The sequence below is a fragment of the Cibotium barometz genome, chromosome 30 (assembly GCF_041138505.1).
Source record: "Cibotium barometz isolate CiBa-2024 chromosome 30, ASM4113850v1, whole genome shotgun sequence".
Classification (NCBI taxonomy): Eukaryota; Viridiplantae; Streptophyta; class Polypodiopsida; order Cyatheales; family Cibotiaceae; genus Cibotium; species Cibotium barometz.
This window is the reverse complement of record NC_141075.1, coordinates 37,864,834-37,882,968: the sequence shown is the minus strand read 5'-3', so window position 1 is coordinate 37,882,968 and position 18,135 is coordinate 37,864,834.

Sequence of the window (18,135 nt, the reverse complement as noted above, 5' to 3'; positions counted from 1 at the left end):
TCTTGTGCGCAGCATAAATGTTCCAAAATCTAATGAATCCACAAAGCTTCAATTATGGAGAGAAGGTAGGACTTATACTCAGCCTTAGTAGATGATGTAGCAATAGTCCTCTGTTTCTGAGACTTCCAAGAAACCATTCCAAATCCAAGCAGAAAACAATATCCAGAAGTAGATCGCCGAGAATCAACACAATCGGCCCAATTAGCATCCCTGAATCCCACCAAATCAGAACCACTAGAATAAACTGGATGTGCCACAAAAATACCAAAGAACCCGCAAAGCAGCTTTCCAGTGAGACCATCGAGCCACAGAGGAGAATTGACTGAGAATACTCAAGGCATAGAGATATCCAGACGAGTGTTGTTAAGGTAGAGCAATGAACCAACCAACTGCAAGTACTCACTAGAATCAACCAAAGGAGAATCATCATCCTTTGAAAGCTTGGAACTAGGATCCGTGGGACAAGAGAGCGAAGTACAATCTATCAAACCATAAAGAGAAAGAAATTTGTGCACTTACTTCTCCTGAGAAATAAAATTGCAATCATCAAGTTGCCATACTTCAAGACCAAGAAAGTAATGAAGTAATCCAAGATCAGTCATCTCAAACTACTGTGAAAGCTAAGATTGAACATGAATGACCAACTGAGAAGCAGATCCTGTGAGGATACAAGGTTGAAGTCTATGCAAGCCCAAAATATTGTCATACGTTTGTTAAAGTTTAAGATAGATTGTATGTAGAAAGTATTTAAAGCATGCCAGCTTAGTAAGCAGGTCAAACATGATTTCCCACATGAAAAAGCACATCCATGCAACGTCATTGGATGTTATACATTCTAATATATGGGAACCAACCAAGATTGCAACAATTATAGGTTGTAGCAAGTACTATGTTACATTCACTTTGATGATCACACTAAGAAAGTGTGGGTTTACTTCATGAAGGAGCTAAGTGAGGTGTTTACTCACTTTCAGAGATTTAAAGCCTTACTTGATAAGGAAAAAGATATACAAATCAAATGCCTAAAGATTGGATGGTGGGGAGAGAATATTTTTCCAATGAGTTTAGAGATTTCATAAGAAATCATGAAATCAAGAGGCAATTTACATACAGGTACTTCGTAATAGAATGGTGTTGCAGAAAGGAAAACAGACATTACAGAAGTTGCTCATGCCTTGATGTATGAAATGAATTTGTCAGATTTTTTTTGGGACTGAAGTAATAGCAACTACAGTTTATATTATGAACAAGACCCACACTACCAATGTTCATGGCATGACGGTTGAATAGAAGTTTACAGGCATAAACCCAGATGTGTCTCACTTGAAAGTGTGTGAATGTATTGTATATGTGCATGTTCCTAATAAAGTAAGAACCAAGTTGGATCCAAAGGCAAAGAAATGCATCTTCATTGGTTATGTTTTCGAGTATAAAGGTTATATATGCTATAACCCTACCGCTTGCGTGAGATGCAGGTAAGTAGAGATATTAGCTTTGTTGATGAGATGAGTGGCTAGTATACTAAAGATGCAGATGTAAGAAGTAATGATGATGTCCCACATATAGAGTTATAGCAATCACAAGTGCTTAGTGAACTTAGAGAGTCCTTTAGTAGTGGACCCATTTTTAGTCCATGGTCAAGAAAGTTGAGGATAGATGCAAGGAATGTAGATGCATCATCTCGTGGTACTACAAGTGCTAGTACACATATATCATGTAAAGGGGAAAAAAAGGTAGATTAACCTTTTGTGCCTAATCTATGAGCAGGCCACTCTTATAGGGTAGTGACTATAGTGGATCGAAGAAAGGCCTTGATGAGGAGCTTGGCATTCCATCGATGGTTATTCTCTATATGCATGGAGAACCCAGGGCTATTTTGAGGATAGTGATCATGTTGTACACAAGTCTACTCAAGCTGGATACCAAGCTGGATACCCTATTGAGATAGGTTGAGATATAATGAATATACAACCCATCACTATGATTATATAGTTAAAGAAATATAGGAGATATATCCCACTTATTTTGCATAGGCACTGTTATGGGCTACCACACCTCCAAGAGGGAACTCTACACATTCACCTAATGGGTAAGCAATAGATCACAAACTATCGTAGGGTACTTACCAATGCTTCGATCTTGAGTCCCTTGAGGCCTCCAAGCTTGCTCATTAAGCTCCAAACTCCAAGCTCCACCTCCATGCTATCACCATGGAGTCGCTCACACCCTTGCATAGGATAATCACTCTCTCTCTCACTCTCTCACACAAGCATGAATCATACAAGCATAAAAGAGGCACAATGCTAGAATGCTCTCACTCCTTCAATCTCTCTCAAGATACAAAGGGAGAACTCTTAATAGCACAAAGGGGATTGTGTCTCTTCATTATGAGAAAATGCCTTATAGACAATTGGCCCTTATTCACACTTGGGCACCCAAAACTTACTTGCAAGGCCTTGGGTGGCCAATATCTCATAATGTACGACTTTTATAGTGCCATTTCATGACACTTATTAATGTCCTCAATTGAGGATCATGTTTGTTAATCCAAAATGGGATTAACATCCCCCCCTTTCTCATGTAGGCTCTGTCCTCAAAACTTGCTACCTAGGTCGGAAGACCTAGTCACTGAACTCATGTCGATAAAAATCTCTTCTAGATTGAAGCTTTTTAAGTGTTCATCTGAAAGCTGAATGGGACCTCCAAAAACCAATATCTACCATATCTTCAAACGTGATGTGCATGTAGCCTGAAAGACAATGGTAATAAAGCATGATCCCTCTATCTAATGGGCCTTGGTTCATGTCAAACCTCAAGTTGTCCGCGTCATGGCCATCATAATGTTCCTTTGGTTGGTCTATGAGGACCACCACTAGCTTCAAAAATTTGACATTGGCTACCATGGTGGGGTCAGGAATGTTGGGCCATGCCCGGATCCATGTTAATAATAGTTGTCTTTGTTTCTATATGTGTCCAAAAGTCATTGGTACAAAGATTGGGAAGTTGTAGCACACATGAGAGTCATGTCTTTTGGCTTCGTGACACTCGAACGAAGTCCATCTTCTCTTGATTGGCATGTACAATGGATCGACCCGCAATGTGGGTGGCGCAGTCATGTACACCTGGCTATATTCTAGAATCAAAAGGTACTCCTTCCTCCATCGGGTTGAATTCCAAAATCCTCCAGGCGGGGGTGCTCTTTAGTAGTGGTGATGGTGGTGTAGCCACCTCTGGTGTGTACGGGGTTTGCTTTTCGCCACCTATGGAAACAATAGCTGATCATAAATGTGACTATTCAGATCTCCAGTAAGTCATCAAATTGTGGGTTGGCGAGCTTTGTGTGCTTGGCCACATTTGCCCATAAAGTACCCTCTCCCACGCCAATGGAAGCAGTTCATCGAGATCAGGTCGTGGTGCGCGGAGAGTGTATGGTACATTATGTTGCTTTGTGGAGTGACCTCTGAGTATGCTTCCGCCGGCATGATCCGTCGGGTAGGCTCAAAGGGAATAGTCTGCATTAGTGCTTTGAACATCAGTTTGGGCTTCAAAAGCGGATTGCCTGCTCTTATAAGTCCCTCGTATTCTGCAAGCTGACAAATCATCCAAGACTGTTTCATTAGTAAATGGCTGAAGATTATCTTGTGGTGTAGTTTGTCTTACCTCTTGAGCGTGCCGTGTTGGAGATGGGGTAGTTGCCCGTACCTCCTCGGGGGCAAGAGTGTTAGTGGGAAAATCAGTCTCGAGGATAAATAGATGAGAAGATGCATTCTACCTGAGAGGTGTTAGTAGGTTGCAAGGTAGGATGATAGGGGTTAAGTAGTTTACTGGTGACATTAGCGTAGACAGGGTAAGTGGATTTTAAGAATGAAGAGGTTTCTTCTTGACCCTGTTCTGTGCTAGGCGGTGGGTGGCTAGGCTTATGAGATTTAATAAATTCCCTCAAGTCTAGAATTTCCTCTTCGTTTAGAGTTGGATACTCTATATGGGTAGCATCAAGATTGTACTGTACAATTGTCATCATGGCTTCTAAATATTTGTAAATATTACTGTAGAGTTTTAGAATACCATAAGGGTTATATAGAGTGGACTCACAGAGGTTTAGATGATGGTGAGTATTATAGACCTCTAACCAGACTTATGACCCACTGGTAACTTTGTGTTACGACTTTATAGTTGGCGGGCGTCTCTGGGTGTCATCTAGGACAAACAAGTCTAATTTTTCGACATTGTTGTCCAGAATTTTTGAGTTTTGGAGCACACGACACCAACTACGAAGGTTTAAGACGATAGGGTGGAGGGGATAGAAAATTATCTTGAGGGTTAGTCAATACTAAGTCACCTCGCAAAACTCCCATGATTACGGTGGGGTGAGTATCTCTTTCAGTATTTTGTTTGATTAATGTTAGTTCACCGAGGCCTATATCTTCAGTGAGGTTTATATCATACTGAAGTAAAGAGAGGGTTTATATCATACTGAAGTAAAGAAAGAGTCTGAGGAAGGACCCGAGGAGTTACTGGCAGAGCTGACCCAACTCGGAGGCACGCTCAAGGAGGAGGAGATGAAGATCATCGCTCGGCTCCTGCCTTTGATGCCTTTCTTGGATTGCTGCTAGTGTTCGAGCTCTTACAGGTAGGAGTCCATGTTGCTAAGGAGGTTTGAAATGGCCGTTTCTATGACCATCCTTGCAGCATCTAAGTCTTCGAATCACCTTATGGCAGCTTCTTGGGCCCGTCGGGTGATTGCTTCCCTTTCCTGAGCTTCGGTAATCTCTTGGAGTCTTTGGGATGCCAGCCTCTAAGCGTCTTGGAGTTGTTGAGTGAGCAATGTCACTGTCTCTTGGTGTGCCAACTCTTTTGTGTGTGCTTCTGCCTATCTTGCGCTTATGGCTTCATTAAGGGCTCGAATCTTCTCTGCATGAGCCTTATTGGTTTGTTCCCTTTCTTGTTGTAGATGATTTGCCCTCTCCTCCTCTGCTTTGAGCTATGTTGTTAGCTGCATGATTTGGTTTTGCAGCGCTTCTTCCTTGGCCCTGGCATTGTTTTGGAAGACCTGTGTTTGTTGCTCATGTAGTGTTGTGATTTCTTTTGTATAGTTTACTTCTTACTAGAGTTGTTCCTTTGCTTGTTCCAGCTTGGCTTTGAGATCAGCATTCTCTTTGATCTTTTGGACTATTGTCTGGCTTAACACAAGGTTATTATTTTCCAGGGAGTTGTACCTTTTTTCCTGCTCTTCTGTAGCCTTCAAACGCTTCATAATGACTTCCTTGTGTGTTGACTCTATTGCTTCTAGGTTTGCCTTTAACTTTTGCACTTGTGCTGATGTATCTTTGACTTGCTTCCAAAGTGCATTGTTGCGGTCATGGAGCATATGGGTTGTTAGGAGATGGCATCGCCAAACTTTCTGCTCTTGCTCCCTCAGCGTATCGGTTCCTGATTTTGTCTCCAGCCCAGTTAGTGGTTGATTGAGTAGCTCGTCGAGTCCCTCAACAGTCTCTTGCACAAATTATTGGTAATCAATATTGTGCAAGGAGGCAAGCTGTGGTAGCCCTTTTTCCTCTTCTAGTCGTCTCCTCCTGCTTGGACTTCACGACTCTGGAGTTCTTTGTCGTTTGCTTGCTTTCATGGTGGGTACCTCAGATTCTGGTGCTTGGGTTGTGGGCTGCTACCTCTTCAATTCTTGTTTCTTCAACTTGTATGAGTGTTGCTGGTTCTGGAGCTATTTCAATTGGTGTGTCTGCCAATGTGGAATCCTTGAGAGGAGATAAGGCAGTAAATATAAGTTGGGCGGGGCTTGCTGGGGGAGTAAGTTATTGCTGGGGATCGTGTGTTATATCTGAGTGAATAGATTTTCCTTCAGTGCCTCTCCTGGTAAGTCTAGATCGGTGGCTACTTCCTCCTCTAGTCTTTGTGACTCTGCTGCAACATCAAAGAGTACCCCCTCATCTTTTTATATGTTTTCTTTTTGTGGTATTTCTTGATCTGCTTGATGATGTCCTGTGTCTCCACCATCAAGATGGCTTGCCCTTCTTCTTTAGTTCGAGTTGTTACTTAGGGCTGGTCCTGTAGTAGTGCTAACTGCATTCGTTCTTCTGGCTTGGGCTCCTTGAGAGGCCTTTTTGCTACAAGGTTGAGGACTTGTGTGAGGAGGTATGGGTTACTTATCTTTGACTGGTGGGCTTTTAAATAGTTCTCCATCTCCTTGTGTAGGTAATATGCCTAATCATCCTCTTTCTCCTCATATACCCTGGCAATTCTGTTGAGGTTTACCTCGTTGTATCTGTCTACTGGCTTTATTTGCAGCATCAAAGATATTTCTATGCAAGCTTTCACTGTTGCCTTATCTCTAATATTCTCATACTCAGCACCATTTGAATTGTATGATGTCTTCTTGAGCATGGCCTCCAATGGCATCTTGTCAATGCTATGTGGATGGTGTCTAGTTGCAGCAGCTCTAGAAGGTGCAGGGCTTCTCTTATCAAGTCCTTGGTGATGAGGAGCTCTTTAGTGGTGCCATTTGCCTTTGTGATTCTCCCTCTCTTGGTCCCCTTGTTGTAGGTCTTTAGGTACTCTGCACATAATTCTGTGTCGATTGTTCAGGGGAGTACTTGTGCCATCACACTTAGGCTAACTTTTTCTAGCTTTGCCTGAACTTCAGCTTCCTCCAGTATCTACAGACATTCGAGGCTGTGGTAGTAGAGAGCTACCTTTCCATGGGGCGTATGAATTTCGCTGGTGATGATGGTCCCCTAGAAAGCTTGGGAATAGGGACCCAAGAAATTTCGGTTTGGTCGATACGATGTCTTTTTTCTTTGGCTGGCTGGGGATCCCGTAGCACTTCTAGCTTGTGTTGCGCGGCTGGGGTCTCGTGTGCTTTGGACTCCGAGGCTGACATCTATATCAGTCACACAAGGGATCACTCTCATGACTGGTGGGGCTTGATACCACCTTTTTTTTTTTGTATATACATATATTTTTATATATATTGTAATGGGGAAGAGGTTAGAGAGTTCGTTAGTGTAGAAGTAATTGTATGTTAGTAGTCAGCATATGGCGTGAATCAGCAGGGTGCGAAGAGGGGAGGATGAGGGTTGACCCGTGAAAGTGCAGACCCGTGAAACCTTTACGCCGTGAACTGGTGGGGCCATGAACTGGTTTAGGCCATGAAATGGTGGGGCCGTGAAATGGTGGGGTCATGAAAGCGCAGACCCGTGAAAGTGCAGAGTCGTGAAACACTTAGGTCGTGAGATGGTTCAGCTCTGTGAACTGGATAGGCTGTGCAATGGTGGGGCCGTGAAATGGTTGACCCATGAAATGGTGGGGTCGTCAAAGCGCAGACCTGTGAAAGTGCAGACCCGTGAAACCCTTAGGTTATGAGATGGTTTGGCCGTGAACTGGATAGGCCGTGAAATGGTGGGGCCGTGAACTGGTTGACCCAAGAAATGGTGGGGTCGTGAAAGTGCAGACCCGTGAAACCCTTAGGTCGTGAGATGGTTCCGGCCATGAATGGATAGGCCATGAAATGGTGGGGCTGTGAACTGGTTAGGGCGTGAAATGGTGGGGTCGTGAAAGCGCAAACCCATGAAAGTGCAGACCTATGAAAAGGGGTCATAACTATCATGAAACCACAGATTCGATGTTCGTGAATCTACAGATAGTGTATTTATACTTGTGTGATTTTGTCTTGTGCATATGTGATGCGTTCGTGAAAGAGTGAGAAGCAATTAATGATGATTTCCACAATTTTCCTTTATGCCTATGATTCCTTAACAACAAAGAATAAAGACGACAAAAAAGAAAAGAAAAGAAAATAAGAAAGTCAAGCTCCCACCTTGAAGGAAATGGTCGAGAAGGTCGTAAAGGAGGATGGGCAAGAAATGTAGAGGATCGATTATCGTAAACGATTGTGAAATGACGAAAGAAGAAAGAAAAATCGATTTCATAACACAGTCGTCGGACAACAGGGTGGCTACCTTAATGAAAGAAAGCCACATGGCGCTACGTGAGTGGATTTGTAAAAATTACCATTTCACGGCGTGAATTATTTTGAACTTTTTTTCACGGCGTGAAACCATTTTCTACAGTTTCACGTTGGACTTTTTCACAGCGTGAAACCATTTTCTGCAGTTTCACGTCAGAATTTTTTCATGGCGTGAACCATTTTCTGCAATTTCACGTGGAAGTGCATAAGATCAAATTTTTCTCTTTTTTTCGTTATGCTCAAGTAATCAATCATGCACATGGGCATTCATTGTTTGATATACAATCATTCTAGTTCCATGTGGGAGTTTTTTATTGATCCTTCCACCCAACTGAACAATGTTGTCACTGTTTCTGGTTGTGGAGGGCATCTATTTGCATCTCCCTGTTGAACTTCTGGGCTTCTATCTATATCTCCATGTTGAACTTCCTTGCCTTTATCTTTGGATTCTTTGTTCATCTCTATAGCTAGGGTAGGTTCTTCTGTTGCTTTGTCCCTCCTCATCCCAATTGGCTGATTTTTCTTCTTCCTCCACACAAGAGTTGGTGTGGTGCTAGCTTGGGCGACTGGGAACTGATGTTGCATACTATTACCACCCTCTTGTTGATGATTCGAACTGTTTATGGTATTAGCCACTGGATTGGGTTTACCCATATTGTTGCATTGCCTCGATAGTAGCCTTGTGCTTACCAATAAGTGCGCGCTGGCCCAATATTCAGTTCCCCTTCGTCCAAAAGGGTCATCGATGCCATGTTGACATGTATCAGTCTTTTGTGCATTAATTGTTTGGCCTTGGCCTCCCTAGCCTTAGCCTCTTCTTACGCGAACTGGATTTTTTCTTTTGCAAGCTGTTTCTATTGTTTTAGGAGATGTTCTTGGAAGAGCATCTCTTGGGTCAGTGGTCCAAAATATTTTTTTAGTTTACTTCCAGTGACATAACCCTCCATTTGGATGCCGTCAATTGTTTCAATTCAGACAAACCCTTGACGTGTGATTTATGACACTCGGAACGGTCCCAGGCCTCGGTATTTAAGTTTCTTTTTTCTGGCACTACTGAAACCATACATGAGGACAAGGTCCCCCGTTTCTAGTTCTTTTTGCTTAAGGTTTTTGTCGAACCAATGTTTCTTGCGCGTAGTTTTTTAACCATGAGCCCATGTGATGCCATCAACCTGGTCTCATCTAGCTTTTCCAAGTCAGTTAGTCTTTTGGCTAATGCATTCTTCGTTAGACGCTCTTGTATGGCAATCCTTAAGCTTGGGACTAGGTATTCCATGGGCACAATTGCTTCAACCCCATAAGCTAGACGAAAGGGAGTATATCCCCTCACTACCTTATATGATGTGCGATAGGCCCAAAGGGCTACTGTCAGTTTATGCTCCCAGTTTGTTTGATTTGCTTCCAATGTTTTTGTCAAGATAGTACACAAAATCTTGTTTGTACTCTCTGCTTGACCATTGGCCTGTGGGTAATACAAGGTGACGATTTTCGATGGATTACTAGGAACCCTACAAGTAAATGATCAATCACCTCATTGATAAAATGTGAGCCGCGATCACTGACTAATTCTAACGGACATCCAAACCTTGAGATGATTTGCTCGTATGTAAATCTTGCTGTTGTTTGTGCATCAGCTCTCTTTGAGGCTCTGGCTTCTACCCATTTTGTGAAATAGTCAGTGGCTATACGATTATATATCGAGCTTGGGATGGATGTGCCGCTGGACTAATAGGTCCCACAAAATCTACCTCCCATTTCTCGAACGGTTGTCTTACAATGATGGGGGCTAGCAGCATCTTTTCCCTTTGTTGTGGGATAGTGAAATGTTGACATTCTTCTCATCTTTTGGCAAATTCTATGGCACTCGGGTGGAGATGCCACATTTTTGGAGCTTCTTTTGTTTCTCTTTGGATTCTTACTAGTTCTCACTGGCCTACCTGTTTTATCTCAGTTTCTATCTTTTTCTCCTCTTTCTTGAGGTGGATAGCCCTTAGGGAATGTTTTGTTATTAGGGTCCATAGTAGCACATTGTAGCTTGCTAGCATTGAAATTACCCCTCGACCTCCACAACATCTAGCGTTTTAATGCACACCACACCTTGGGAGGTAATTTAAAAAATTTATAGGGCCTAGTCCTATGTATTTGGGCCTAGTCCTATGTATTTGAGTTTAAATTTTTATTTTAAGTTATATACATGATGACCATGTCTCCTTCCTTAATGCATTTATCTTTGAGCTAGTTGTCAAACCACTGCTTGCACTTTAGTTTCTCCATAATAATTCAAGACTGCTCAGAGTCTAGCTTCATTGTGCTTCTTTATGTCTCCTTCCTCCACATCTTTGTCTTTGAGCTAGTTGGGACTTTGGCTTCTTCATGATTCTCTAACTCAAAGAGATGCTCGATTAAGACGGTTCTAATAAGCCTTCCTTGACCATGATTCTTAGGCTTGGTACTAAGAATTCCATGATCATTATTACATTTAATCTATAGAGGTCAAGTTGAATGATGTTGTGTAAACAGCTACCTTAAACCTTGTAGGTTGTTTCATTGGCCCACTTAAAGCTATTGATAACTTTTATTATTCCTATGCATAGGCATTGTTGTATTTAATCCATAGAGGTTAAGTTGAATGGTGTTGTGTTAATTGCTACATTGTACCTTGTGTAGGCTATTGTATTGGCCCACTTAAAGCTACTGGTAAGTTTTGTTATTCCTATACATTGAAATTGTTGTATTTAATCTATAGAGGTCAAGTTGAATGGTGCTGCGTGTTAACTGCCACCTTATATCTTGTAGGCTCCCACTTAAAGCTACTAGTAACTTCTATTATTTCTATGCATTGTGTGAAGCTTCAATAGCTTTATTTGGGATAGCATATATAATCTTGTTATTCCTATACATTGAAATTGTTGTATTTAATCTATAGTGGTCAAGTTGAATGGTTAACTGCTACCTTATATCTTGTAGGCTCCCACTTAAAGCTACTAGTAACTTCTATTATGTCTATGCATTGTGTGTAGCTTCAATAGTTTTATTTGGGATAGCATATATAATCTTGTTAGTCCCTCAGCTTAGCTGGTGTCAACTCAAGGCAAATACCTCCTCGTCGGCACAACAACTCCAGAAAACAAGCAAGAAAGATCTGGCTCCTCTCAAGACTCCATCAACATGGCTCTCTTGAGGGGGCCAATGCCATATATGCATCCGGCATGTAGTGATGCAACACCATGTCTGTAGGCTACATGCGTAAGCAATCAAAGTAGGGCAAAATATCACCAATGTAAGATGTCAGATGCATCCCATGATGATGCACCATCAAAAGCACATAAGTGTCACACTGAAATATCAAGCAACATAATGAATATTAGCATGATTCCAACTAACACATTTTTAACACAACATGCAAACAAGCACACACCAATCTTGCCTTGGTACGTAGCCCAACAGTCTCAATGTAGCCATATGCATTGTGGTGAAGCACAACAACGTGACATACTATCACCAAGTCTGAAACTCGACAGAACCTCTCCACCCACCCTATCGAATCTCCTATGGCAAAGTGAGAGGAGCGATGATTCATGTGGACACAATATCAAATACACTCAATTTCCAAACAAAATTTATAGACGTATCTCCCAATGATTCCATAATAAGCAACCAACTAGAGTTTGATAGTGTCAAAACAAACTCCCAATGATTCCATAATAAGCAACCAACTAGAGTTTGATAGTGTCAAAACAAAAAAGGCCTCTGTACATACATCCCAAATAGGGTGTGTGGTTGGTGCATGATGCACCCCTCTAAATAGGAGGTCCAAGAAGATGAAATCTACAACCCAACCCATCGGCCTCCCCTTCCTAATGTACTCTATGCCTTTTGGCTTAGTTTTGATCATATGCTTATGTATCGGCGCCCATCCAAGGTTTCTCACGCACTGAACACAAAATCACGACTTGTAGCAATGTAGTTGGCTCGCTATGCACTTGGCATCTTCAAGTACTTGTAGATCACCATATGGAAGCTTCGACAAATATAAAATAAGAACACTTTTTAACAACGATGGGGCAATAACCTAGAATTAACGATGCTACCTTTAAGGCCTACATAAAAACAAAATAACCTAGAAGTGTAAGATCCCTGTCCCCACCGCGCAATGGATTCGGGGTGCTAGCAGCGGAAGTAGTACATCTTGTATGGGGCAGGGTCCCACACTCGGGGCCTCGCCCATGGATATCCGGATAGGTGACTAATTCCTCGATTCTTCCAAACCAAACTCGGAAAAACTTCTCTTGCCCGGAAAGCACGGGCGATTCCACCAGGATAACTTTTCCCTAACGTAGTCAAAAGCCTTAACTAACTGAGCTCATCTGACCGAACCCGTAAGTCCCATAGTCAGATCAGGGAAAAAGACTGTACTTGGATCATAGAGACTAACGCTTTTTTCCTCATTGAGAGGCACAGCCGTTGATTCTTTTCAATAGAACAATTTTTGTCCGGGATTTACTTCATCTATCGAACTAAATAAAATTTGAGTCTCGATTTACGGATCCATTAGTCCAGCCTAACCCCATCCAGTCCCATGGGTTAGCTAACCACCCAACCACTGTAGTGATGGGATCCAATTAGGAATTTGGTTAGGTTTTGTCCCGGGTACCAGGGAAAAGAGTTCCCAGGTCCCCTAGTCGGATTTTCAAGCAAATTTAACTCCAGTCACACCACTTACACACCCAATATGAAATTGCCTTTTTCCTAGATTCAAATGTATTTAATTCAGTCATTTTATGAAATCATAGTGTTACTGATCATAAACGTGTGGGTATCTTCGGCGACCCAGAGCCCGAGTACCGTATGGTCAGTACCGTCTAGGACCCTTCGCAGGTCACCTAGCGCTTCACTCATAGGCCGCTTCCTTGGTCCCTCATCCACCGTACCGGAAGCTCACCATTTAAATCGAACCGAGGCTGGTCAAGACCTCGGCCGACCTTGCTACGTGAGACATCCTCCGTTGACTCTCTGTCAGCTATTGCAACTTTATTAGGTAGGTCTCCACGACCACATTCTCAAGACAGTCAAAATGCTTTCCCAGCATTCTTGACATAAAACAGTCATTTACAAACAACTCACAAATACAGTTTCTATAATGAACTCACATCTTTCTAGATTGTTCCAAATCAATCCATATTACTTAATCCAAATCCAAATCATATGTGTATCCATTCTTGACCAGATACATCATTTTCCATCCCATCAGATCAGATTCATTCACTTCACATAACATCCATTCCTATCTTTCTTAATTTACATTACGTCTCATTCGTTCAGATCTTATATTATTCATTCACTATTCATTCACATTCTGATTCACATGACATCTCATCTCATCCATTCGCTCATATCGACTTCATATCCATTCACATACATATTTGTATTCATTATTCCACCTACACATCCACATTTGTACATCCGCATTCACATCTACATCTATACATCCACATTCACATTCACACCCATATATCCATATCCACATTCATTCACATTCACACCCATGTATCCATATCCACATTCCACATTCATACATCCATATCAACATTCCACATTCCACATTCACACATTCACACATCCACATCCACATTCACATTCATACATCCATATCCACATTCCACATTCATATATCCACATCCACATTCACATTCATACATCCATTTTCACATCTTCATTCATACATCCACATCCGCATCTACATCCACATTCACATTTACATCCACATTCACATTCACATCCACATTCACATTCATATATCTACATCCATACATCCACATCCACATCCACATCCACATTCACATCCATACATCTATATCATACATTCACATCCGCGTTCACATTCATACATCCACATCCATACATCCACATCCACATCCACATTCACATCCATACATCTATATCATACATTCACATCCGCGTTCACATTCGTACATCCACACAGCCACATCCACATTCACATCCATACATCTATATCATACATTCACATTCGTGTTCACGTTCATACATCCACATCCACATCCACATTCATACATCTCCATCTATTCCTTGTTCATTTTCATCTATCTGATTCGTTTCACATCCTCATATCTATTTATAGAATACAAGAGAATTCTTATTTTTGATTTAAGATTTCTTTACGCATCTATTTATGCATAAATTCCATTTTAAGGAGAATAACACTTTCGAAATAAAAATCAATCTTTTATGCATCTTCCTATACATAAATTCATTTTAAATGAGAATGACACTTTTGGATTAAAATAAATTCTTTATGCATCTTTCCATGCATAAATCCAATTTAGTAGGAATTACACTTTTAGAATAAAAGAATTTCTCTTATGCATCTAATTTATGCATAAAATCCATTTATGATGAAAATCATATTTTTTAAATTAAAAAAAATATCTTCTATGCACCCATTTATGCATAAAAATCATTTATGATGAAAATCACACTTTTAATATAAAAAAATATCTTCTATGCATATGTTTATGCATAAAAATCTTTTATGATAAAAATCACACTTTTAATATATATAAAAATATCTTCTATGCATATGTTTATGCATAAAAATCTTTTATGATGAAAATCACACTTTTAATATAAAAAAATATCTTCTATGCATATGTTTATGCATAAAAATCTTTTATGATGAAAATCACACTTTTAATATATATAAAAATATCTTCTATGCATATGTTTATGCATAAAAATCTTTTATGATAAAAATCACACTTTCAATATAAAAAAATATCTTCTATGTATATGATTATGCATACAATCATTTATGGATGAAAATCACTCTTTTAATATAAAAGAATTTCTTTTATCCATCTAATTTATGCATAAAATCATTTATGATAAAAGTAACACTTTTATAATAAAAAAATAATCTTTTATGCATACTTCTATGCATGAAAATCAAATATGATAAAAGTAACACTTTTATAATAAAAAAATAATCTTTTATGAATACTTCTATGCATGAAAATCAAATATGATAAAAGTAACACTTTTATAATAAAAAAATAATCTTTTATGCATACTTCTATGCATGAAAATCAATTATGATAAAAGTAACACTTTTATAACAAAACATAATCTTTTATGCATACTTCTATGCATGAAAATCAAATATGATAAAAGTAACACTAAAAAAATAATCTTTTATGCATACTTCTATGCATGAAAATCAAATTTTAAAATATAGAAATCATAAGGATTACTCTTTTAGAATAATGAAAGATAATACTTATTTTTATTTTTTTTAAAAATTTCACCATAACCTTGACCATTTTTTAATTTTAAGTCTCTAAAAATAATTAGAAATGCATCAAGAGTATTTAAATCATTCTAAAGTAACATTTTTCTACTTATTTAAGAGAAACATTATGAAAACTTGATTTTATTCATTAATAATTCACCTAGGATAAAGAATGGTTGGATTTACTAGAGAAGAGAGGGGAATGCCTTTTGCAATGAGGCATAACATCATTTGTAATGTAGAGAAGACAAAAATCATAAAGAAAACCATAAAAAGAATATAAAAGAGAAGAATCTCCAACTTACATTGATAATTTGAGAGCTTTCCTTTGGCTTGATGGTTTGAGGGTTCAACTCTTGTTTGAGGCAAGAGTGGCCACCAATCTTCTAGAAGAAGGAAGGTCAAAAACTAATGAATTATGAATACAATTCACTATTTTTGGCACTTGGGAGAGACATGGTAATAGTGCAAAACACTATTAAGTTTCAACAAAGGGGAAGCTTCTATTTATAGGAAAAAGTGAGCTTCTAACCAAGCCAACTGATTCTAGAATTTTTCAGATCAGTTTGGTCATTTTTTGACCATTTTTAGGTCAGTTTTGCTCACTTTTTGGATCTAGTTGAAACAGAAGAGAGGAGAGATAAAAATATCTCATTATTTAGGAGTTTAAAACTCATTCAAGCATGTGAAATAGACGTCTCCTTCATGAGGGTAATTCCCCCATGTAGAGGTGTCAAAAATGCATCATTACTTCCAAATATCTCTTTTTTAACTATTAACCTTGTCCTTAGTCAACTCTTCATCTTATGTAAGTATTTACTCATTTTTGAGGGATTTTCCTTTTATTTCTTCATTTATCTCCTCCCTACATTTGGATGAATCTTATTGGTCCATAGGAACCTTAATTTAAAATTTCGAAAAAATCTTCACCCCTAGGATAATGCCTCTTGAACAGATTATACTTAATTTCTAATGCACCTTCTGAAATTCTTTTTGAACTTCTGTTTCAGGGAAACTTATTTTAATAAGATGAGATATTTTTCTATCCAAAAATATTTAAAAACTGAATTACCACTCTCTAGAAGATTTTCTCTCTCTAGGCTAAAACTGGTAGAAATAAGATCTTTTATATTTCTGAAGAGAGATTTGACTATAGGGGAAGATACTGGACATTCCTGAGAGGCTGGGGAGGAATCTTACAAGAAGGGCAAGACCCCAAAAAGAATTGAAACACAATCACATAAACACATAGCAATACGATAAATCATGATAGCAATACCATCTGGAGGTGGCACATCATCGAACGTGATGCTCTGCAAAAGACGAAGAGACGGGCGAGCTTCACCTTGCCCCCAAGACCTTGAAATCACACACATCATCCTTTTAAACATACAACCAACACCAAAACAAGAAATAAGAAACCTCATGAAATAAGAAACCTCATGAAATAAGAATTTATAAAACTTGTATCTTGAGGAGTATGTATCCTTGTAGTAGGCTCTTCAATGGAGTTATTGTGCTTCATTTGGTCATGAAGCTCCCTCTCTCTCTCAAGCACATGCCCCAGCACCATATTTATCCACCATGGGCAGTTATCCACTCCCAAAATGAGAGAGGTTGTGCATGGGTGGTGGATACATACACTCCTCGTTATTGAGAAAGATCCATTTTCTTTCTCTAACAGGAACTGAGGAAATGTGGCTCTTTTCTTTCAACCACAAAAAGAATCTACACAATATGCGAAACAATCCACTGAGTTGCCATAAAGATGCACATGACTCATTAGGTTACCATAGCAAAAAAAGTACCTATAAACTAGCCTTTGAGCTGCCATTTGAATGAGGTCAAGCTTCTTAAGAGCTCTCAATTCAAGGCTCTTTTCCTTTATCTCAATTCTACCCTTAATAGGAAAAATGTGGTTCCTAGCCTCAAGCTTCACCTCTTCAAAATAGCCAAACATAGGGCAATCTTGTGGAATAATAATTCCTTTAAGCACATTGACATAATCACCAACATGTTGTGCTCTTTGATACACTTTGTTAAGCAATACCTCCCTTCGTATAACCAACTACATCAAATGCAGAATCTCATTGAGAAATTGACAATTTATAAGTCAAGCAATGATTTTCAAACACACTTTAATGATTAAGATACTTACTTTCTAAATACATGATCTCCACGAGTAAGCCTATAAGTTGCCTTTGTTACCTTATTAGCCTCTAAAAGAGACAACCAAAACACCTTTATTTCAATTGAAGCATCACACAAGGCCAACATATTTAGCTTCTCCAAAGTCGTGAATCTATCGTGTCCCCATTTCAAAGCCCAAACTTTCATCCACCATTCATCACCAAGCTTAGGATCAATAATGTTGAGTATCTACAAACCATGTCTACATAATTATGACACATTCTCATATCACATAGTCATGCTTATATTTTGCAAGAGCTAATAGTTACATACCTTCCCAATATGGTCACCAAACCTAGATGCAAGCTTGCCGAGCTCCTTGTCCTCTAACATTTTCAACTCCTCCTCTGACATACTGTGCCTTTCTTGCTCAAGCTTCTTATTAAGAGCTTGAGTCATTTGAACCTGGCATAAAAAGTCCAAGTAAAAAATTGACAACAATCAACTACTTTTATCATGGAAACAATAGAAAACATTGTTATGCATCAATGTTCGTACCACGTAAACTTACATTATAAACTAGTTTGTCCAAATACCTCCTTGTAAGAGGTTACCATGGCTTTGACCCTTTTGTATACTTCTTTCTAATTTGAGCAATCAACCTCATGTCCCTCTCTAGCAAACCATCCATGTAGTCACTATAGCTTGCCACACAAATGTT